Source organism: Pantherophis guttatus, chromosome 11 (assembly GCF_059756535.1).
Source record: "Pantherophis guttatus breed Tessera chromosome 11, ASM5975653v1, whole genome shotgun sequence".
Taxonomy (NCBI): Eukaryota; Metazoa; Chordata; class Lepidosauria; order Squamata; family Colubridae; genus Pantherophis; species Pantherophis guttatus.
Genome location: NC_142073.1, coordinates 19,685,464 through 19,707,569, shown reverse-complemented (window position 1 = coordinate 19,707,569; position 22,106 = coordinate 19,685,464).

Below are 22,106 nucleotides of genomic sequence, written 5' to 3'. Positions count from 1 at the left end.
GCCATTTTCCAGGTCTTTTTCCGGCCATTTTCCGGCCATTTTCCAGGTCTTTTTCAGGCCATTTTCAGGCTGTTTTCAGGCCATTTTCTAGACTGTTTTCAGGTCATTTCCCAGGTCTTTTTCAGGCCATTTTCCAGCTGTTTTCCAGGCCCTTTCCAGGCCATTTTCCAGGCCTTTTTCCAGGTCTTTTTCAGGCCATTTTCCAGGTCTTTTTCAGGCCATTTTCCGGCCGTTTTCAGGCCATTTTCTAGACTGTTTTGAGGTCATTTTCCAGGTCTTTTTCAGGCCATTTTCAGGCTGTTTTCCGGGCCTTTTCCAGGCCTTTTCCAGGCCTTTTTCAGGCCATTTTCAGGCCATTTTCCAGGTCTTTTTTCGGCCATTTTCCGGCCATTTTCCAGGTCTTTTTCAGGCCATTTTCAGGCTGTTTTCAGGCCATTTTCTAGACTGTTTTCAGGTCATTTCCCAGGTCTTTTTCAGGCCATTTTCCAGCTGTTTTCCAGGCCCTTTCCAGGCCATTTTCCAGGCCTTTTTCCAGGTCTTTTTCAGGCCATTTTCCAGGTCTTTTTCAGGCCATTTTCCGGCTGTTTTCCAGGCCCTTTCCAGGCCATTTTCCAGGTCTTTTCCAGGCCTTTTTCCAGGTCTTTTTCAGGCCATTTTCCAGGTCTTTTTCAGGCCATTTTCAGGCTGTTTTCCGGGCCTTTTCCAGGCCTTTTCCGGGCCTTTTTCAGGCCGTTTTCAGGTCGTTTTCCAGGTCTTTTTCAGGCCATTTTCCAGGTCTTTTTCAGGCCATTTTCAGGCTGTTTTCAGGCCATTTTCTAGACTGTTTTCAGGTCATTTTCCAGGTCTTTTTCAGGCCATTTTCAGGCTGTTTTCCGGGCCTTTTCCAGGCCTTTTTCAGGTCATTTTCCAGGTCTTTTCCAGGCCTTTTCCCAGGTCTTTTTCAGGCCATTTTCCAGGTCTTTTTCAGGCCATTTTCAGGCCATTTTCCAGGTCTTTTCCAGGCCTTTTCCAGGCCGTTTTCAGACTGTTTTCAGGCCGTTTTCCAGGTCTTTTTCAGGCCATTTTCAGGCCATTTTCAGGATCTTTTTCAGGCCTTTTTTCAGGCTGTTTTCAGGTTATTTTCCAGACTGTTTTCAGGCCATTTTCCAGGTCTTTTTCAGGCCATTTTCAGGCCATTTTCAGGATCTTTTTCAGGTCTTTTTTCAGGCTGTTTTCAGGTTATTTTCCAGACTGTTTTCAGGCCATTTTCCAGGTCTTTTTCAGGCCATTTTCAGGCCATTTTCAGGCCATTTTCCAAGGCCAAAGATGGCCCAAAAAATGGCCCAAAAACGGCCTGGGAAACGGCCAAACAAATGGCCAAAAAACAGGCATGCATGTGCCGGCCAACTGGTCTTTGGGTTTCTGGCATTCCAGTGCATGCACATGCACATGCGTTCCGGTTTGGGCGCTCAGTGCCAAAAAGGTTCACCGTCACTGCCCTAGAATCAAATATTAGTAAGAGAGTAATTGAATACCAATAGAATTGGTGTTCTACTGAGGAAACTAGATATGTTTAGTCCAACAAAGAGAAGGACCAGGTGTCTTCCAGTACTTGAGGGGCTGTCACAGGGAAGAGGAAGTCGACCTATTGTCCAAAGCACCCGAGGAGAGGACAAGCAGTATCAGATGAAAAAATAATTAAAGAGAGATCCAACCTGGGACTAAGGAAAAATTTCCTGACAGTGAGAACAATTAATCAGTGGAATGGCTTACTTACAGAAGTTGTGGATGCTTCATCACTGATGCTTTTCAAGAAGAGACTGGATAGGCCCTTTTCCGGAATGATATAGGTGTCAGGTTTCAGTGTCATCTCAAATAAATTGCATTTCCAAACAAATAGTCTTTGATGAAATCTTTCATTTATTAAGCACGACAATCTGTCCCCATCATAGCCAACATTGACTTCCTGACCCCAAACCTTCCCCTTCCATTCCCCAATTCTCTGCGTCTCATTGGCCATCTTCCAAATCACTCTCCCCATATCTACTACTTCAGCTCCCAGGAATGTCCCCCCTCCTATCCCATCTCCTAGGGGATATTATCTTCAGGGAAAATAAGTAGGTGAAAAGTCAAGCGTCCTCTTGCCAGCTGCCCCCTCTTCTCCTCCTTATGTCAGCACTGGAACGAATGTAGTTTGGAGTGCTGACAATAGGGTCATGAAATATCTACAAGAAAACAATCAAACTTAGGAAGCACCAGGGACACCACGATTCAACCCTGAACTGTAAATATTTTCTTCTAGAACACGGCACATGGAATAATAGGGCTGAACAGGACCTTGGAGGTCTTCTAATCATAGAATGTAAGGATTGGAAGATACTTTGAAGATCATTTACGTCTAATCGTTATTCAATGCAAGAATTCACTACTATAGTTTCCTGATAAATGATCATCTGTTTTTTAAACATCTCTAGTAAAGGAGAATTCCCCCATTTCTTGGGGCGGTCAGTTCCACCAATGAATTGCTCTTGCAAAGGAATTATTCTTCAGCCATCCTGCTGAAATTGACTTCCTTATCATTTAAAGCATTGTTTCATTCTCTGACTTCTGGAACTGCTGTGAACACTTCTGCCTCTTCTCCTGCAGGACGGTTCTTGAGATCCTTGAAGGCAACTCTAAGATCCATCCAAAATCTCTTCTCCAAGCAAAACAGATCCAATGTCTTCAATATTCTCCAAACATTTTATCTACCTCTTATTTATCTTGAAATAAGATAATAAAATATGTGCCAAAGCCCACTATAACATCATCGCCAAAAAGGCATTAAGGGTTGTAAGCCTAATCTTTTGTAGCTTCTTCTCCGGTAATATTACACTACTAACCAGAGCATACAAAACATTTGCTGGACCAATTCTTGAATACAGCTCATTTGCTGGACCAATTCTTGAATACAGCTCATCTGTCTGGAACCCGCACTGCATATCGGACATTAATACAATTGAACGTGTCCAGAGGTATTTCACAAGAAGAGTCCTCCACTCCTCTGCTCGTAACAAAATACCCTATGCCACCAGACTTGAAATTCTGGGCTTAGAAAACTTAGAACTACACCGCCTTCGGTCTGACCTAAGCATAGCTCATAAAATCATCTGCTACAATGTCCTACCTGTCAATGACTACTTCAACTTCAACCACAACAATACACAAGCACACAATAGATACAAACTTAAAGTGAACCGCTCCAGGCTCAATTGCAGGAAATAAGACTTCAGTAACAGAGTTGTTAATGCCTGGAATGCACTACCAGACCCTGTGGTCTCGATCCCAAAACCCCCAAAACTTTAACTTAAAACTGTCTACTGTTGACCTCACCCTATTCCTAAGAGGTCTGTAAAGGGCGTGCATAAGAGCACCAGCGTGCCTACCCTCCCTGTCTAAAGCTCCCTTTAATTGTATTCATTTTATGTATTCAATTCATGCTTATAGTTATATATATTATCTACCACCTTTAAAGCACTCCATGGCATAGGACCTGGGTATTTGTGGGACCGCCTTCTGCTGCCGATAGCCTCCCACCGACCAGTACGCTCCCACAGAGAGGGACTCCTCAGGGTGCCATCAGCCAGGCAATGTCGGCTGGCGACCCCCAGGGGGAGGGCCTTCTCTGTGGGAGCCCCAGCCCTCTGGAACGACCTGCCCCCGGAGATAAGAAGGATATCGGATCTCCGGGTCTTTCGCCGTGCCCTGAAAACTTTTCTTTTCCATCAAGCAGGGCTGGCGTGAAACACCCCCCCCCTTTTTTTTTTTTTAGTTTTTTAGCTTTTTAATTCGAATTGTTTTAAATTTGGGCCAAAGTATGTAATTCTTTTATTAATTTTAAATTTTGTATTGGTATGTGTTTTAGTTCTGGCTGTGCACCGCCCTGAGTCCACTAGGAGAAGGGCAGTATACAAATTGAATAAAATAAATAAATAAATAAAATAAATAATATGCAGTCGACTAAATAAAATAAATAAATAAAATAATAAATAAGCCACTGCAACACAAAGTTTCCTGTAAAAGGTTGGAAGCAAACCAGCAGTCGGTTTCACATATTCTTAACACCAGTTCGCCCCACATGCACCTACTGCGCAAGTGCCCAGTCTTCCGCTCATGCACTTTGCTCGCGCGCATGCCTTCCACTCATGCGCCCGGCCTAAAAAATGTGATTGAATAGGATAGCATTACGGCAGGGCAGGCGGGCGGTTACTGCTACCAGTTCACCCAAACCAATCCGAACCAGCTAAATGCCACCCCTGAAGCAAACATTGGATATTGAACACTGGATTTAAGGGAATGTTGGCTGGACTACAATTTATTTATTTATTTATTTATTTATTTATTTATTTATTTATTTATTTATTTATTTATTTTATTAATCAAATTTCTATACTGCCCTACTCCCGAAGGATTCAGGGCGGTGAACAGCCAAGATAAAATACAGATAATACAAATATTTTAAAAATCCCTTAAAGTTATTAAATATTTTGGCCGAAACACAGATTAAAACACCCAATTTATAAAATCAAACGAATTAAAAATTTAAAAGAGGAGAGTTAGGCCAGGCCAGCCTGCTGAAATAAAAAAGTTTTGAGAGCACGACGAAACGTGCGCAGGTCCGGGATCCTCCGTATCTCTGGGGGGAGCTCGTTCCAGATCGTAGGTGCCCCCACAGAGAAGGCTCTCCCCCTGGGGGCCGCCAGTCGACACTGTTTGGCCGACGGCACCCTGAGGAGCCCCTCTCTATGGGAGCGAACCGGCCGGTGGGAGGCGATTGGTAGCAATTACTTGCATCAAAGCTCATATTGCCCAAGAATCTGATGATCCAGTTCTACAGAGGAATCATTGAGTCTGTCATTTGTACCTCTAAAACTATCTAGTTTGGCACAGCAACCAAACAGAACAAGTGCAGACTTCAACAGATAGTTAGGACTGCAGAAAAAAACAATTGCAACCAGTCTGCCTTCCATTGAGGACCTGTATACTGCACGAACCAGAAAGAGGACTGAGAACATATCTACAGAAACCTCACATCCTGGATATGAACTATTTCAACCTCCCCTCAAGAGTAGAGTAGAGTAGAGTAGAGTAGAGTAGAATAGAATAGAATAGAATAGAATAGAATAGAATAGAATAGAATAGAATAGAATAGAATAGAATAGAATAGAATAGAATAGAATAGAATAGAATAGAATAGAATAGAATAGAATAGAATTCTTTATTGGCCAAGTGTGGTTTTGGACACAAGGAATTTGTCAAGATGCTGCTATAGGGCACTGCATGCCAAAACAACTAAACCCAAAGACAGTTTTTTCCCTTGTGCCACCACTCTGCAGGACACCTAATCAACACAGTACTGTCTTATGTCTAAGGATATTTTACCCATGTAGTAAGGGCTATATTGCTGCTACCCTTGTCATCTTTCTCATCGTTCTCCCCTCTCATCTTTCCTAACTACCTTCTCCTACCGGTATATTATGATTTATCAATTATTGTTGTATCTTATGATTTATGATGGTATCTTGTGATTTATGATCTATGACTTATTGCTTAGTTGTTTGTTGTATGTACACTGAGAGCTTCTACACCAGAGACAAATTCATTGTGTGTCCAATCGTACTTGGCCAATCAAGAATTCTTTTCTGTTCTGTTCTGTTGCTTTGCTTTGTTTTGTTCTGTTCTGACCTGACCAACATTAATTTATCAAATATTCCTCTCGCCTGCCTCACCCAATTTTTCCTTATCACTTAATTTGCCTGGTGCAGATAGGAACTTTGCCTTCCTTTAACTTCTAAAGAAATACATCAGTTCCCTCTTACCTTCCCCAGAGGTTTTGTTGCTTTTATTGGTGAATTTGTTTGGCTGGGAGAACAGGTTTGCAGACTCCAAAGCTTGCCTGCCTTGCCATCCTGTAAAAATTTATCTAGCTAAAGATATTGGGGTGATAATGGAGCATTGTTAGTTGATTGGGTTTTTTTTTCCTCTCGCAGGCAAGACAGCCCCTTTTTAAAAGAAATGTCTTTTTAATTTCAAGCATCTTTAAAAGCAATGAAAAGGGATTAAAAGTCCAATAAACGGGGAGATCAGATGCATGGCCGATAGCAGAGGAAATTGTGTTTGCAATCTCATTAAGGGGGTAGACCACTTCTGTTGTTCTATAAAGAATGACAGGGAATCTTTGCTGCATTCATGTCCATCCCATAATGTTCTACAGTCAGCTCCAATCCTTTCCCACAAAGGGCCCCAGGGTGTTTATTGCCATTATTTAGACATCCTTGTTACTGCATCTCTTGAATTTAGCCTCCCAAATGAAACCGTATTGAATGTTTTCAGCCATGCTCTGTTCCAAATGCAATTGCTAAAAAAAGCAACAGCCACATTCTACCTTCTTAAGGTTACGATCAAAGCTGTCACTTGTGTTACTATAGAAACCAGCATTTCTATCAGTTATACGTAGCGCATAAACACAGGGAGGGGTCTCTTTAAAAAAGAAATATTCCCAATGCAAGATTTTAGCTAGGTGGGTAGTGGTGGTAAATTGCTGGTAGCTTACACAGCAATTATTAATGCCTATGGACATATTGCAAAATTATAGTGGCTATCCTTGTCATGACAAACAGTTGCTGTCCCTAACAACTCAGAAAGGAGGAGGAGGAGGAAGGAGGAAAGAGGAGGAGGAAAGGCAGGGGAAGGGGAAGGAGGAAAGGGAGGGGAGGAGGAGGGGGAGGAAGAGGAGGAGGGGAAGGAGGAGGAGAAAGAAGAAGGAGGAAGAGAAGGAGGAGGAGGAGGAGAAGGAGGAGGAGGAGAAGGAGAGGAAGAAGAAGAAGAAGAAGAAGAAGAAGAAGAAGAAGAAGAAGAAGAAGAAGAAGAAGAAGAAGAAGAAGAAGAAGAAGAAGAAGAAGAAGAAGAAGAAGAAGAAGAAGAAGAAGAAGAAGAAGAAGAATATCATCCATGTTATCATCCATGGAATTGGATGGAAAACCAGATGATCTTTCTTGCTTGAACACTACAACTGGTTATTATGACTATATATCACCCTGGCTCCATACAATCCCCCTTCCCAGTTTCCCATAGTAGTGAATGTGGCAGACTGAAGATCCAACAATAACAAATGGCTTCCAGGCCTGACACAAGGATTATTTGGGAGAAAGAGAAGCTCTGGGCATAGCGAATAGTGCCTAACATGTCAACGGCCATTTAGGAAAAGTAAAATAAACCCCCTCTTTTGTATTTTTTTAAAAAAGATCATGTGTGTCTTCCAACAGTTGTAAAGAATCTCACCCAGTGGCTAAGTGAGAAGTAAACAGAACAATAGCCTTGAAGGACCTGCCTGGGAAGAACAAAGCATTGATACGAATCCCAAAGATTTGAGACTTTCTTTCCAACGAAGGAAATCCGTCTCTCTCAGGAAATATAAATTGTCCATATTTTTTTTTTTTGAAAAATGTCCTAAAAGTAGGAAACGAACTAGTTAGAAAAAGAACAAGATCATCTTCCTTTGTCTTCTTGAAGGAGAAACCTTTATTGTATAATCCAGTGATGGCTAACTTTTTTGCCATCGCGTGCCAGGAAGGGGGGGGTGGGGGAGGTTCATGCGCACATGTGCCCACACCCATAACTCTACGTGCCACACCCTGCACATGTGCGCGCGACCCCCCTCTCCCCCCACTCCTGGCGCGTGATGGCCCGGTAGGCCCGTTTTTCTTTCTCATCTGACTCCAGATCCTCTATGCATCTGGGGAGGATGAAAACAGCCTTCCCCACCCCTTCGGAGGCCCTCCGGAGGCCTTCAACGGCCCATTTCCCAACTTCCGGTTGGACAGGAAGTGACGTTTTTTGCTGTCCCCAGCCTCCAGAGACTCCTAGAGAGGAGGGCCTCCAAGGGGGTGGGGAAGACTGTTTTTGCCCTCCCCAGTTGCATAGAGAGGATCTGGAGCCAGGTAAGAAAGAAAAACGGGCCTTCCCCACCCACCCCCCAGACCCTCCAGAGGCAGGAAACAGCTTGTTTCTCTACTTCTGGTGGGCCCAGAAGGCCCAAAAATCAGCTGGCCGGCATGCGTATGTGCACCGCTGGAGCTGAGCTGGTGTGCCAGGCGACATGGTTCCGCTGGTGCCATAGGTTTGCCATCATGGGTGTACTCTATTTTCATAAGGGAGTTTTTGAAGGGGAAAAAAAAACCCCCCACTAACTGCAAGATGAAATACCACAGAACCATCCAATTTTATGGAATGTATCGTGCTATCTGAGGATAAAAGAAATTGTGGTCTGACTCATTACAGGACACCAAGAAGACAGGACACCAAGAAATAACATCAGAGCACTCTTTCATCCATGCTACGAAAAAGTTACAAAAGTGGTTTCCCCAACCCCCCACCCCCAACTACTCTGGAGAAGGGAAGGAGGACATAAAAAGGATGTGATGGGGCTTTGGAAAATGAACAGCCCAATTTATTAAGCCCACACATTAATTAACTAATCTTATTTAGAACTTTGATACAAACCGTTTGATTAAGGTGACAGTCTGAATTAATCACAAAGCATAAATGCCGATATTTGTTACAAAATTTACCGATTAGCAAAAATTACAAAACAAGAGCACTTTCCGTACATGGAAAAGTAGAAGTGTTCCCACCACAGTCAGCAGAAGTTTGGGCATGAACCACAACGACATAATCGTAAGTGACAGTGGTATTATAAAGGAGAAAGTCAAAATAGAACTTTGGTCCAAAGCAACTCAGAAGGGATGACGCCAAAAATGCTTTTTCCAAAAGGCAAATGGACCTTCCTTGGGGTTTTTTTTTTTTTCTTTCAAAACGTTTCACTTCTCATCCAACAAGCTTTTTCTCAGATGTTTTCAAACAAACAAACAAAAAAGAAAGAAAGAAAGTCATACACACATAGCAAACAGAACTCTGAGGAAAATAGGTTCCTCAAAGAACAGGTTTATTGGATATATCATAATGGCACAGACTGGTGAAAACTAACTCTAAAGGTTCCTGTGGTTTTCACCTAATTAAAAGTAAACGTTTTTCCCCTTTTTCCCAAACGAACAGTCACAGGGTCCAATCAGAGTGCTGTCCAGTTGCTTGGTAACATCACTCCTCCTCTCTTCAGCCGCCTGTTGGAACGTCCTTGGTTCCAAGGGGAAAGTACCTATTGTTTTCGCTACAAAACCCCAACTATCTCTATTCCCCCCCCCTCCCTAACCCTCATCTCTATTGTGGCAACACTGAGGCCTCAAAGATGGCCCCAGTCAGGCCAGCTTCAGAGTTGACATAACATTTAACTACCGTATTTTTCGGAGCATAAGATGCACTGGAGTATAAGACACAGCTTAGTTTTGGGGGAGGAAAATAGGAAAAATAAAATCTGCCTACCAGGTGTTCATCTGGCTAGCGTCCTTAGTCTGATCAGCTTCAGCACTTTAGTTTGCTGGTTTTTATCCCCTGCTTGGGAATAAAAAACAGCTTCTAAAACACAACTGATCTTTGGGGAGAGAAGCAATGAAAAAAGCAGGCAAAGCACGGAGATCGCTTCACTCACTAGCGTCTCGTTAGGGCTGAAAAAAGCTTCACAGCTGAGAGTCGGAGCAGACAAAGCATGGAAGATTGCTTCACTGAAAAAAAGCTTCTAAAGCACAGCTGAGAGTCAGAGGGAGCAGGCAAAGCACGGAGATTGCTCGCTAGTGCCTCGTTAGGGCTGAAAAAAAGCTTCGAACAAGCTACATTTGGAGTATAAGACACACCCAAATTTTCAGCCTCTTTTAGGAGGGGAAAAAAGTGTGTCTTATACTCTGAAAAATACGATAACTACAAGTTTTCAATTCAATATTTTCCTTAAATTTAGGATTTATCCATGTACACACTCACACCGAGACATTTTATTTGTGGGGCTCCATGGAAAATAATCAAAGCTCATCAGATCTTTTGTACCTCCGTAAAATGCTTAAAAACACTTCAGATATTCTCCTCCAACATGCCAAAAAAGCACCACAAACATACTGTATAAAAACCTTTCCTGCAGATAGCAGGGTTTATCCTGCATTTAGCTACTGCAGATACACAGAACTCTGGGCAATGGAACCACAATCACAAAAGACAATACAGAAATGGGAAGATGGGAAGGGAAAGAGGAGAGAGACACAACAAATGTATAAAATCTGTTCAAAATACATCTTGCGCGCGCGCACTCACTCACACACACGCACGCACACACAAAAGGAGCTGGATGGCTACAAACTTTTCAAAGTGGTATTACCCTGATAAAAGTAAAGGTAAAGGTTCCCCTCGCATATACATGCTAGTCGTTCCTGACTCTAGGGGGCGGTGCTTATCTCCGTTTCAAAGCCGAAGAGCCAGCGCTGTCCGAAGACGTCTCTGTGGTCATGTGGCCAGCATGACTCAACACCAAAGGTGCACGGAACGCTGTTCCCTTCCCACCAAATGTGGTCCCTATTTTTCTACTTGCATTTTTTACGTGCTTTCGAACTGCTAGGTTGGCAGAAGCTGGGACAAGTAACAGGAGCACACCCCGTTACGCAGCACTAGGGATTCGAACCACTGAACTGCCGACCTTTCGATCGACAAGCTCAGTGTCTTAGCCCCTGAGCCACCAATTGATAGTAAAAACCAATAAGAAGAGCAGAATTACTTTGCAATGTAACTTTAGCTGAATGCTAAACTGCAAGTGGGAAATATTGAGTTCCCATCTTTGAAAAGCAAAGTTTCCTTGGGGACTTTAATTCACTTTAATGGTAGCCTACATGATGGCTAAACCTGAGCCAAGGTCAAGCTTGAAATTAAATGGGCTGATGACTATGTTTAGCTATGCATTTCTGTTAGCTTTGAAGGTTTCCTTGGGCGGGTGTGGGAATAACAAATGTTTTCAAAGAAGAGATTTTGGGTTTCTCTGAAATTTCCTGACAGTATTTTTTTTCCCCCCTACCGAGGCCGTATGTACTAACTGTGTGGTCTTCAGATAGAAAACCACTTTGAAGAAAGACGTTGATTTGACTGCTGTCAATAGACACGTATTTCCTTGATTTGATTTCCTCAAAGGTCTGCAAAGAGTGTATGCCACTAAGCCAATAAATTGGCATGTTTGCAGGGAGAGAGGGTTTTTTTTAAAAGGCAAGAAGGCTGGTAAGAGTGTGCAATTAAAGCTCCATCCCTTTGTATGTGCAACACACACATGATGCATGTAAAAATGGGAGCGGGTGCAGAATAGAATAGAATAGAATAGAATGAAAGGGAAGGGAAGGGAAAGGAAGGGAAGGGAAGGGAAGGGAAGGGAAGGGAAGGGAAGGGAAGGGAAGAGAAGAGAAGAGAAGAGAAGAGAAGAGAAGAGAAGAGAAGAGAAGAGAAGAGAAGAGAAGAGAAGAGAAGAGAAGAGAAGAGAAGAGACCTTGGAGGTCTTCTAGTCTAACCCCCTGATTAGGCAAGAAACCCTACACCACTTCAGACAAATGGTTATCCAATCTCTTCTTAAAAGCTTCCAGTGTTGGAGCATTCACAACTTCTGGAGGCAAGTTGTTCCACTGATGAATTGTTCTAACTGTCAGGAAATTTCTCCTTAGTTCTCAGTTTTCTTCCAATGTCTTGTGCGTGTACCTTCACATCAGCCTATGTCCTCCTGGTGACCATCTGGACTACCCCTGCAATTTTCTTGGCAAGATTTTGGAAGTTGTGTGCCATTGCCTACTTCCTAGGGCTGCCAGAGAGCGACTGGGCCAAGGTGACCCAGCTGCCTTTGTGCCTGAGATAGGACTAGAACTCATAGTTTCCTAGTTTTTAAAGCCTCTCTCTCTCTCTCTCTCTCTCTCTCTCTCTCTCTCTCTCTCTCCCTCTCCCTCTCCCTCTCCCTCTCCCTCTCTCTCTCCCTCCCTCCCTCTCTCTCTCTCTCTCCTTCTCTCCCTCCCACTCCAGTGGCCTGATGGCCACAAATTCAGATGGTTTTTAAAATGTCATTGGCTGAATTCCAAAAGAAGTCAGTATCAATTGCTAATCATCTAAATGTAACTCATGGGGGGTGGGGGCACTTTGTGTTCCATCTTTGTGCTCCATACATTAGGTTGTGATTGTATTTTCCATGATTGTGTCAGCACGTCAAGATGCATTTATCCTAGTGCTGACATAAGAAGGAGAATGCAGGCGTCTGCAACGGGACGGTTGCCTTTCACCTACTTATTTCCTCTGGAGATAATGTCCCCTAGGAGAAGGATGGGAGGGGGGAAATTCTTTGAATTGGAGCAGTAGATTAGGGGTGAATGATTGGGAAGATGGCCAATGAATGCAGAGGAGTGGGGGAAGGAAGAGGAGGGGTTTTGGGTCAGCGAGTTGGTGTAAAAAGTGCTGGGCTTAATAAAATGGAAATTTGTTTTATAAAAGACTTTGTTTGCGATGCAATTTATTTGAAGACAGCCTGAAAACCTGACAGATTGCACACTAAGCCATGATTTGTTTCTGGTACATATGGAGAGATTTTGAAACACCTTTTTTCTTCATTTGAAGACACTCCACAGTGACCAGGCCTGATAGAATCAGCAAATATGTAATTTTTCCTTCCAGGCAAATGTGTTAATTGTCAGGGTTCCAAGTAATACCTCCAACGAAAGAAAGCTCCGAGGCTTGAAGTTCCTCAAGGTTCAATTTTATTAGAGATCTCATATTGGCACATCTAGGAAAACCCGAATCTGAAAGCTTCCAGGTTTTCCCCACCCAAAGGAATGTTCAAGTCCCTACCCAGCACCCACATGTCCATCACATGATCCAATCAAAGCACCATCCCAACTGGAGATGCCTCCCGATTCCAACTATCTAGGTGCAGGGCAAGATGTCCTTGACTCTCTGAGAAAGGAATGTTATTATGACTATATATCACCCCTGCTCCACACAATTCCCCCCTCCCAGTTTCCCACAGTAGTAAACGTGGCAAGGCCTGAAGGCTCAACGGAAAAGATGGCTTCCAGGCCTGACATTAATCTCTTGTCAAACATCCAGTAAAAAGAGGCAGGGATGCCAGATGATACAGAGAGAAGAGGACTCTTCTTTGGAAGGACTTTAGAAATGCCTAATAGCAGAATATTCACTTCTCTATTAACTGGTAACTCCAACTGTAATATTCACTTCCATGAAATATTAAAGCAATTAAATACAAACAAGGATGGGGGAGTTGTCACACCTTCCAAAGGAAGAATATTTTTTTCAAAATATTTATTAGGCAATAATGTTTGTTAGAATTCTCCTCAGCCCAGAACTGTTCTGCAGCTTGTTTGCAGTTTACATGTCAGATGTCATGTTTAAGTAGACACTTTTACTTGAGAACATTTACTTGAAGATAGAGGAGGACGAGGACGGGGAGATGGAGGAGAAGGAGGAGGAGGAGGAGGAGGAGAAGGAGAAGGAGAAGGAGAAGGAGAAGGAGAAGGAGAAGGAGAAGGAGAAGGAGAAGGAGAAGGAGAAGGAGAAGGAGAAGGAGAAGGAGAAGGAGAAGGAGAAGAATGGATATAAATTTATAAATTATTCTATATGTATATCATCTCCAGGACAAGGGGAAGGAGAGGGGAAGGGGAATGAGCTGGAGATGGAGAAGAAAAAAGAGAAAAGGGAGGAGGAGGAGGAGGAGGAGGAGGAGGAGGAGGAGGAGGAGGAGGAGGAGGAGGAGGAGGAGAAGCTGTCTCATCTCCAAGAGGAGGAAGAGGAGAAGGAGAAGGAGAAGGAGAAGGAGAAGGAGTAGGAGAAGGAGAAGGAGAAGGAGAAGGAGAAGGAGAAGGAGAAGGAGAAGGAGAAGGAGAAGAATGGATATAAATTTATAAATTATTCTATATGTATATCATCTCCAGGACAAGGGGAAGGAGAGGGGAAGGGAAATGAGCTGGAGATGGAGAAGAAAAAAGAGAAAAAGGAGGAGGAGGAGAAGCTGTCTCATCTCCAAGAGGAGGAAGAGGAGGAGAAGGAGGAGAAGAAGGAGAAGGAGAAGGAGAAGGAGAAGGAGAAGGAGAAGGAGAAGGAGAAGGAGAAGGAGAAGGAGAAGGAGAAGGAGAAGGAGAAGGAGAAGGAGAAGAATGGATATAAATTTATAAATTTATAGGAGGAGGAGGAGGAGGAGGAGAAGAAGAAGCTGTCTCATCTCCAAGAGGAGGAAGAGGAGAAGGAGAAGGAGAAGGAGAAGGAGAAGGAGTAGGAGAAGGAGAAGGAGAAGGAGAAACAACTGTCTCATCCCCAGAAGGGGAAGGGGATGGAGATGGAGAAGGAGAAGCCTATTCAGTGGCAGCTGAAAAATCTGTGCAATTACTGTCGATGGTACAATGTTGTCATGTAAAAAGAGGTTTGATAACCTGGGTTATAGGCTTTTACTGTGCAGCAAACTGTACTTTCTATTCTCAGTGGCCAGTCAGGACTGAAAGCCCATCTGGTTTCTCAGTTAAGGAGAATGAATAGAAAATGTGCCTCTTTCAGGGAAACCCTGCTATGGGATCTTGATTCTTGGACACTTGGACCCTGGATCCTCATAAAACCTTCTGGATCCAACTGGATTATGGGTCTGTATAATCAAAAGGTCAGGTCACCGTTTCTTCCCTATTTTTATTTGCCATATCCTCCATTGGCAAAAGCAGATGGTGTGTGCAAGATGTACCTTTCGGAGTGCCAAAAGCTGGAATATGTGCAAGATACCAGATGCTAAGCATGGAGAAGACATTTTTAACAATCGTTTCGATGCAAAACGGATACATTTTTTTTCGTATTTCAAACCAGAGCTCAGACATCCTTAAAAATGGGTTTCACTGCATTTTGCAATGTGTTTTGCCAGAATTTTAAAAAAAAAAAATCTCTACAGAAAAAAATACATTAGTGAATTAAAAGAAGAAGAAGAAGAAGAAGAAGAAGAAGAAGAAGAAGAAGAAGAAGAAGAAGAAGAAGAAGAAGAAGAAGAAGAAGAAGAAGAAGAAGAAGAAGAAGAAGAAGAAGAAGAAGAGGAGGAGGAGGAGGAGGAGGAGGAGGAGGAGGAGGAGGAGGAGGAGGAGGAGGAGGAGGAGGAGGAGGAGGAGGAGGAGGAGGAGGAGGAGGAGGAGGAGGAGGAGGAAGAAGTAGTAGTAGTAGTAGTAGTAGTAGTAGTTATACCAGACAGAACTAAAATGCAAAACCATGTGGAAAAGACAATTTGTTTCTTTAAAAAAAAAAAAAGTCCAATAGGCTAATTGAAAAATAAGAAACTAGGGAAAATCAATATGAAGCTGTTTGGAAAATGCCAAATGCAAAGGACAAATTCCTCATCTGTCACAAATGCAAATGTCCAGCTTCCCAGGAGATCCAGCACTGTTGTGGATGAGAAATGGCAGCTTTTAATTTTTGATCCAAAATAATTATGCATAAAACATTGATAAACCTATATTCCAAAGAGGTGTGTGTGTGTGTGTGTGTGTGTGTGTGTGTGTGTGTGTGTGTGTGTGTGTGTTATAGGCAATATAAAACCAAGAGCAGGCTGGCTTAAGTAAGAAACTTGTGCTTCACTGGGTGCTAAATGAGCATTTGAAAGACTCTGAAAATGCATCACCATTAAAAGGTTTGGACAAAGGATCAACAAAGAACATTAATTCAGTGCCAGGCACCACAATATGCTAGAGGTTTGTTTGTTTGTTTGTTTGTTTGTTTGTTTGTTTGTATCTTTCTTTCTTTCTTTCTTTTGTCAAGCATATATAAGATAACAGGTAAAAGTATAAACATAATTTGAATACATGAAAAGAGTAAGTAAAAAGGAATATTAGGACAGGGACGGTAGGCACGCTGGTGCACTTATGCACACCCCTTACAGACCTCTTAGGAATGGGGTGAGGTCAACAGTAGACAGTTTAAAGTTAAAGTTTTGGGGGTTTGGGGATGAAACCACAGAGTCTGGTGGTGCATTTCAGGCATTGACCACTCTGTTGCTGAAGTCGTATTTTCTGCAATCGAGTTTGGAGCGGTTTACCTTGAGTCTGTATCTATTATTTGCTCGTGTATTGTTGTGGTTGAAGCTGAAGTAGTCATTGACAGGAAGGACATTGTGGCAGATAATTTTATGTACTATGCTTAGGTCAAACTGAAATTGGCATAGTTCTAAAGTCTAAACCCAAAATCTCAAATCTGGCGGCATAAGGTATTTTTGAAAGAAAGAAAGGAAGTGATAGAAGTTAAAACCTCTGGTCTGCCCCGCCCCACTTTTAGCATCTCATGGGCTCCATGAGGACACTCACCTCAGGAACAAAATGAAGGTCACCCTAAAACTTGCATTTACACCCTGACCCTAACCACACCGTGAGCTCACACCAAGGCCCATCCCTCCTGTAAAACCAAATCTCTGGACCCCATTTTCTCTGTAACTACTGTACCTCCAAAACAAATAATCTTTGGTTTTGGGAATGAAACAAATCTCCTTTCTTACAATATGTCTGGATTTCATTTTTGATTTGTTCTTAAGCCACCCCGGCTCATGGAACCCCCAAATTATTCTTCAAGAAAAGAAAAGAAAAGAAAAGAAAAGAAAAGAAAAGAAAAGAAAAGAAAAGAAGAGAGGGAGGAGGGGAGGAGGGAAGAAAGAAAGAAAGAAAGAAAGAAAGAAAGAAAGAAAGAAAGAAAGAAAGAAAGAAAGAAAGAAAGAAAGAGAGAGAGGGAGGGAGGGAGGGAGGGAGGGAGGGAGGGAGGGAGGGAAGGAAGGAAGGAAGGAAGGAAGGAAGGAAGGAAGGAAGGAAGGAAGGAAGGAGAAGGAGAAGGAGAAGGAGAAAGGAAGGAAGGAAGGAAGGAAGGAAGGAAGGAAGGAAGGAAGGAAGGAAGGAAGGAAGGGTAATTCAATGTGTCTAAGTTTAAAACAATCATTTAAAAAAAATTAAAGCACTAATATCTTCCCAATCTCATGAGATCTAACGCAAGAGCCAAGATTTATCCATGTCACAAAAGAGTAGCCATTTTCAAGTTTCTGAAACCTAAATGGAAAAACTTCTTCTGAGATTGAAGAGGTCCACAGGAGACATCTAGTGGTGCTGCAGAAGCCTCGGCTTTTTTTGAGCATCACTCGTGGACTTCTGGCTGAATAACAAACATGTTATGTGGGGTCTGGTCCATATCAGGTCCATGTTTGTGGGGTGAAATTTTTATCACCTTGTTTGGGGTATGTGTGGATGTGTGTAAGAACGAGGAAGAGAGCAAACAATGCTTTCAGCTTGATTCCAGAAAAGTGCTTCAGAGGAAGCTCCTTCGCTTGAAGGAAACTCAGAAGTTCCGCTTTATTTCATTCCTTTCCATTTATACAATCTGTATTATTATGTTATATATGATTATATCATGTTATTGTGTATGATATCGTTATATACTGTTGCAGGTGTGTTAAAAAAAAACAACAGCCACTTTAACAAACTGCAGAAACATTCCAATATGTAGAGATAGAATTAGAGTTAAGGATAAATAGCAATAGCACATAGACTTATATACTGCTTCATAGAGTTTTACAGCCCTCTCTAAGTGGTTTACAGAGTCAGCCTATTTCCCCCAACAATCTGGGTCCTCATTTTACCCACCTTGGAAGATGGAAGGCTGAGTCAACCTTGAACCGGTGAGGATTGAACTGCTGGCATTTGGCAGAATGAGCCTGCAATACTGCATTGCCTTCTAACTACTGCGCGTCATGGATGGATGAAAGGATGGATAGATGGGTGGGTGGGTGGGTGGGAAGGGAAGGGAAGGGAGGGAGGGAAGGAAGGAAGGAAGGAAGGAAGGAAGGAAGGAAGGAAGGAAGGAAGGAAGGAAGGAAGGAAGGAAGGAAGGAAGGAGTTTACAGAGTAGTAGTCTCTAAGTAGTTTACAGAGTCAGCTTATTGCCCCCAACAATCTAGATCCTCATTTTACCCACCTCGGATGGATGGAAGGCTGCTTCAACCTTGAGCCTGGTGAGATTCGATCTGCCAAACTGCTGGCAGCTGTTGATCAGCAGAAGTAGCACTGCACTCTAACCACTGTGCTGCGCCCCCCCGCCCCCGCGGCTCATGGAGATGAACCATCTGCTCTGTGGCACTGTAGGGCACTGAATGCTGGGCAGCAACAACAGGGACCGAAAGCTCACTCCATGCCATGGAAATGCGAAGGCTCCATTGGATATCCGGCATCTCCCTTCTTGACCACATCACAAATGACACCATTCGACAGTATTTTGGGGTGGCACCAATTATAGAGAAGATGAGAGAAGGCCAGCTCCACTGGTATGGACACGTCCAGAGAGCAGCACCTTCCACCGTGGCCAAGACCTCCTATCGACTAGAAGTCAATGGCCTGCAACCTCATGGGCACCCAAAACAGAGATGGCAAGACACCATCAACAAAGATATGCAAACCATGAGCCTGTGTCCTGGAGATGCAACTGACCAGGCAAAGTGGCATTCAAGGATCCGAAAAGCGGACCCTGCACCTGTGGGAATACGCTAGGGCGGGGGAGGAGGAGGAGGAGGAGGAGGAGGAGGAGGAGGAGGAGGAGGAGGAGGAGGAGGAGGAGGAGGAGGAGGAGAAAAGAAGAAGAGTCATGCCGGCCACATGACCACGGAGACGTCTTTGGACAGCGCTGGCTCTTCAGCTTTGAAACGGAGATGAGCACCGCCCCCTAGAGTCGGGAACGACTAGCACATATGTGCGAGGGGAACCATTACCTTTTTAAAGCCTACAAAATTTCCTTGGTGAAGCTGGACAAGCTGCCAGTGTAATACTGGTGTGAATAAACCACTGGTATTTATTTATTGGCAGATATAAAATATTTACCCAGCATCTGCTTATATAGATGCAAACAGAAAGAGCGCACTCGTGCAAGCAAGCATGCCTGGGAAGCTTTAAGTTTCAACAGCAAAGCTTTCATTCCCGAAATAGCAGCAGTGGAACAAAACTTAATAGTTGTGTTTACATCTGCAAAGGAAAACTGTAACATCTGGACCCACAGCTGCACAAACAGAATCGGCAGCCCCTAATGCGATTCGCATTACTGAATTTCCATTCCAAGGTCTACAATCCTAAATATTTCGTTTCAGTACATCCAATGGAGGGCATTGTATAGAGTTACCCACGCCCACTTCAACAGCCTCGGTATGCTCAAAAATGTCATCGTTTTACTGGCACAATTCTAGAAAAGTGGACAAGTCTATCAAAGTGAAGGATCTTGGAGGCAAGAGGCATGATAACTGTCTTCCAGTACTTGAGGGGCTGTCACAGAGACGATTCTCCAAAGATCCTGAGGGCAAGACAAGAAGTAATGGGTGAAAGATCATTAAAGATAAATCCAACCTAGGAGTAGGGGGACGTCTTCGGACAGTGCTGGCTCTTCGGCTTTGAAACGGAGATGAGCACCGCCCCCTAGAGTCGGGAACGACTAGCACATATGTGCGAGGGGAACCTTTACCTTTACTTTTAACCCATTCAAGGAGGAGGAAAACTCTTAATTCTGCTAAAAATTCTTATTCCTTGTCTCAAAATCCTTACTTTCTAAAATCAATCAAAGTAAGTTAAGATGAAACTTTGCCACACAGTTTGCAAAATAGAAGTCGGCAAAGAATGAGAGTATTGCAAGAGAACTTCTAAGGTTCTCGTGCAAAGTGCTTTTACTCTCCTGGAGTATTAAGAATGGAAGGGGATGGATGGCAATTGGAAGCAAAGAGGGGAGGACACAATCTGGCGAGCCACAACAGTCTTGGTACCAGTAGTCCTCGCTTAGCGGCTGCCTCATTGCTGACCGTTTGGTTATGACAACGATGAAAAATAACTTCTCAACCAATCTGTGCATTTATGAACTTTGCAGATCCGTAACGCAAAGGAAAGCTGAAGGAAGATGGTAAGCACAGTCATGGTTTCACTTAGCCACTGTTTCACTTAACAACCAAGTTGCTGGGCCCAATTGTGGTAGCAACTGGAGGTCTACTGTAGTAGAAACCAGTTGCTTTCAGTTTGCATTTTGTAATCTGTACCTCCATCTGGTGTTGGCTTTGAGTATATGTCACTGACTGCAGATCCTGAAGAGGAAACTGAAATATTTTGGCCACCTAATGAGAAGGAAGGACTCACTGGAGAAGAGCCTAATGCTGGGAAAGATGGAGGGCAAAAGAAGAAAGAGACAACAGAGAACGAGGTGGCTGGATGGAGTCACCGAAGCAGTTGGTGTGACCTTAAATGGACTCCAGAGGATGGGAGAGGACAGGAAGGCCTGGAGGAATGTTGTCCATGGAGTCGCGATGGGTCGGACACAACTTCGCAACTAACAACAACAACACTGACAGCATTGCTTTGGTCCAGCTAGTTCTTCATGAATACAGTAAATGATGCATTTATAAGAAGAAGATGTGCAAAGGGAAGAGAAGAAAGATGAAGACCTATATAAATTTATAAATTATTCTATATGTATATTATTTATATCACATGCAAATTACAAGGATGAGGAGGTCAACCTATTCTTGTTGTGGCCCTCCAGCAGCCGAATCAGAGGAGTGGGGGGGAGGAGGCTTGGGAGTCAGGATCAGCATCAGGGCAACCTGAGAGCTCCAAGGGGGAAGAAGGAATGGAGCTGTCAGAGAGAGAGAGAGAGAGAGAGAGGCGGAGCGTGGGCTGTCTGTCAACCCACAGATGGAGAGTCAACAGCCCCCAGGTCTGGAGGTGGCTAATGAGGAAGAGGAGGAACAGCTGGGTTCAGTGCCTGATGCGAGGATGTTCAGAAGGCAGAGGAGAGGAGAGCAATGGAAATCTATGGGCCAATCCTTGGGATGGAAGAGCCACCACTGCTAGCAAAGCCCCACCCTAGCTCTGGGGATAAAAGGCAGGGGGCAAAGATGAATAGATGTGGCAGACAACTCTTCATCTTCCGGGTGGACGGACTTGTTAGCCTGCGGTGAGAGAGAAACTTTTGCCGGGGCTGCCGGCACTCCTCATTAAAGGAATCTTTGCGTTCACTTCAGAGGGTTTGTCATGTTTGGGGAGCTGGATCAGAACAATTCTCCAAAGCACCAGAAGGCAGGATAAGAAACAACGGATGGAAACTAATCAAGGAGAGAAGCAACCTAGAACTAAGGAGAAATTCCACTGTTACTCCCTTCCTTCCAAACACTAATCCCCCCCGTCTCCTTGTTCATTTTCCTTTTACATCAATTAATCAGAGGGTGAGGTTCCTACTTTAATAGATTTCACCCAAGAAACAATCAAAGGAGGGCCCTTGCTATTTTTTTTCCTTTTTTTAAAATTCAGGTAAAACTGACAAGAGTTCAGCCACTTTCTTATCTCTTCATTGACCAATGAAACTTATAAGCCCCACCCTCCCCACCTCCCCTACACACACATCTTGAAAAGTAAGACATCCTTGATAAAGCTTCTCCTTCCCCAATTTATCACGGTTGTCTGTGAAAACGCCGCTGCAAAGAATGGAAGAATGCCGAACATCCCTGTATATTTTCAGGACTCGATAACATGCAATTAAACTGGTCAAAGGGATAAGATTTTTTTGTATCCCGTGTCAGAAAAATACCCTTAATCTCTTCTAATCGGATGATCCAGAAGGGCTAAACTTGAAAAGCAAGGCAATTAAGGAGGGAGGGAGGGAGGGAGGGAGGGAGGGAGGGAGGGAGGAAGGAAGGAAGGAAGGAAGGAAGGAAGGAAGGAAGGAAGGAAGGAAGGAAGAGATGGTGGCATCTTTTTCTAGAAAGAGAAAAGGGAAAAATATCCAATTACCGTATTTTTCGGAGTATAAGATGCACCTTTTTCCCCCCTAAAAGGGGGTGAAAATTTAGGTGCGTCTTATACACGGAATGTAGCCCCGCCCACCCACTGACCCCCACTCTTTGGCCTCTGCCTCTCAGCAGTTTATCTCCTTGCAGCAAGCAGCAAGAAGAAATAGCTTCAGGACAGCCTAATTAGGACAAGTTGATTGGATCGGCCTCCCGACTCTAAACTGTTTTGTTCTCAGCTCTTTTGCGCAGGCCTCTGCAAGGAGGTAAATTGCTGGGAGCAGATTTTTTTTTTCTTGTGCTAATCAAGCTATGCTGAAAACGAAAATGAAAGTAAAGCAGGCTGTTTGCTGTTTGCTGAAACGAGGCAAAATTG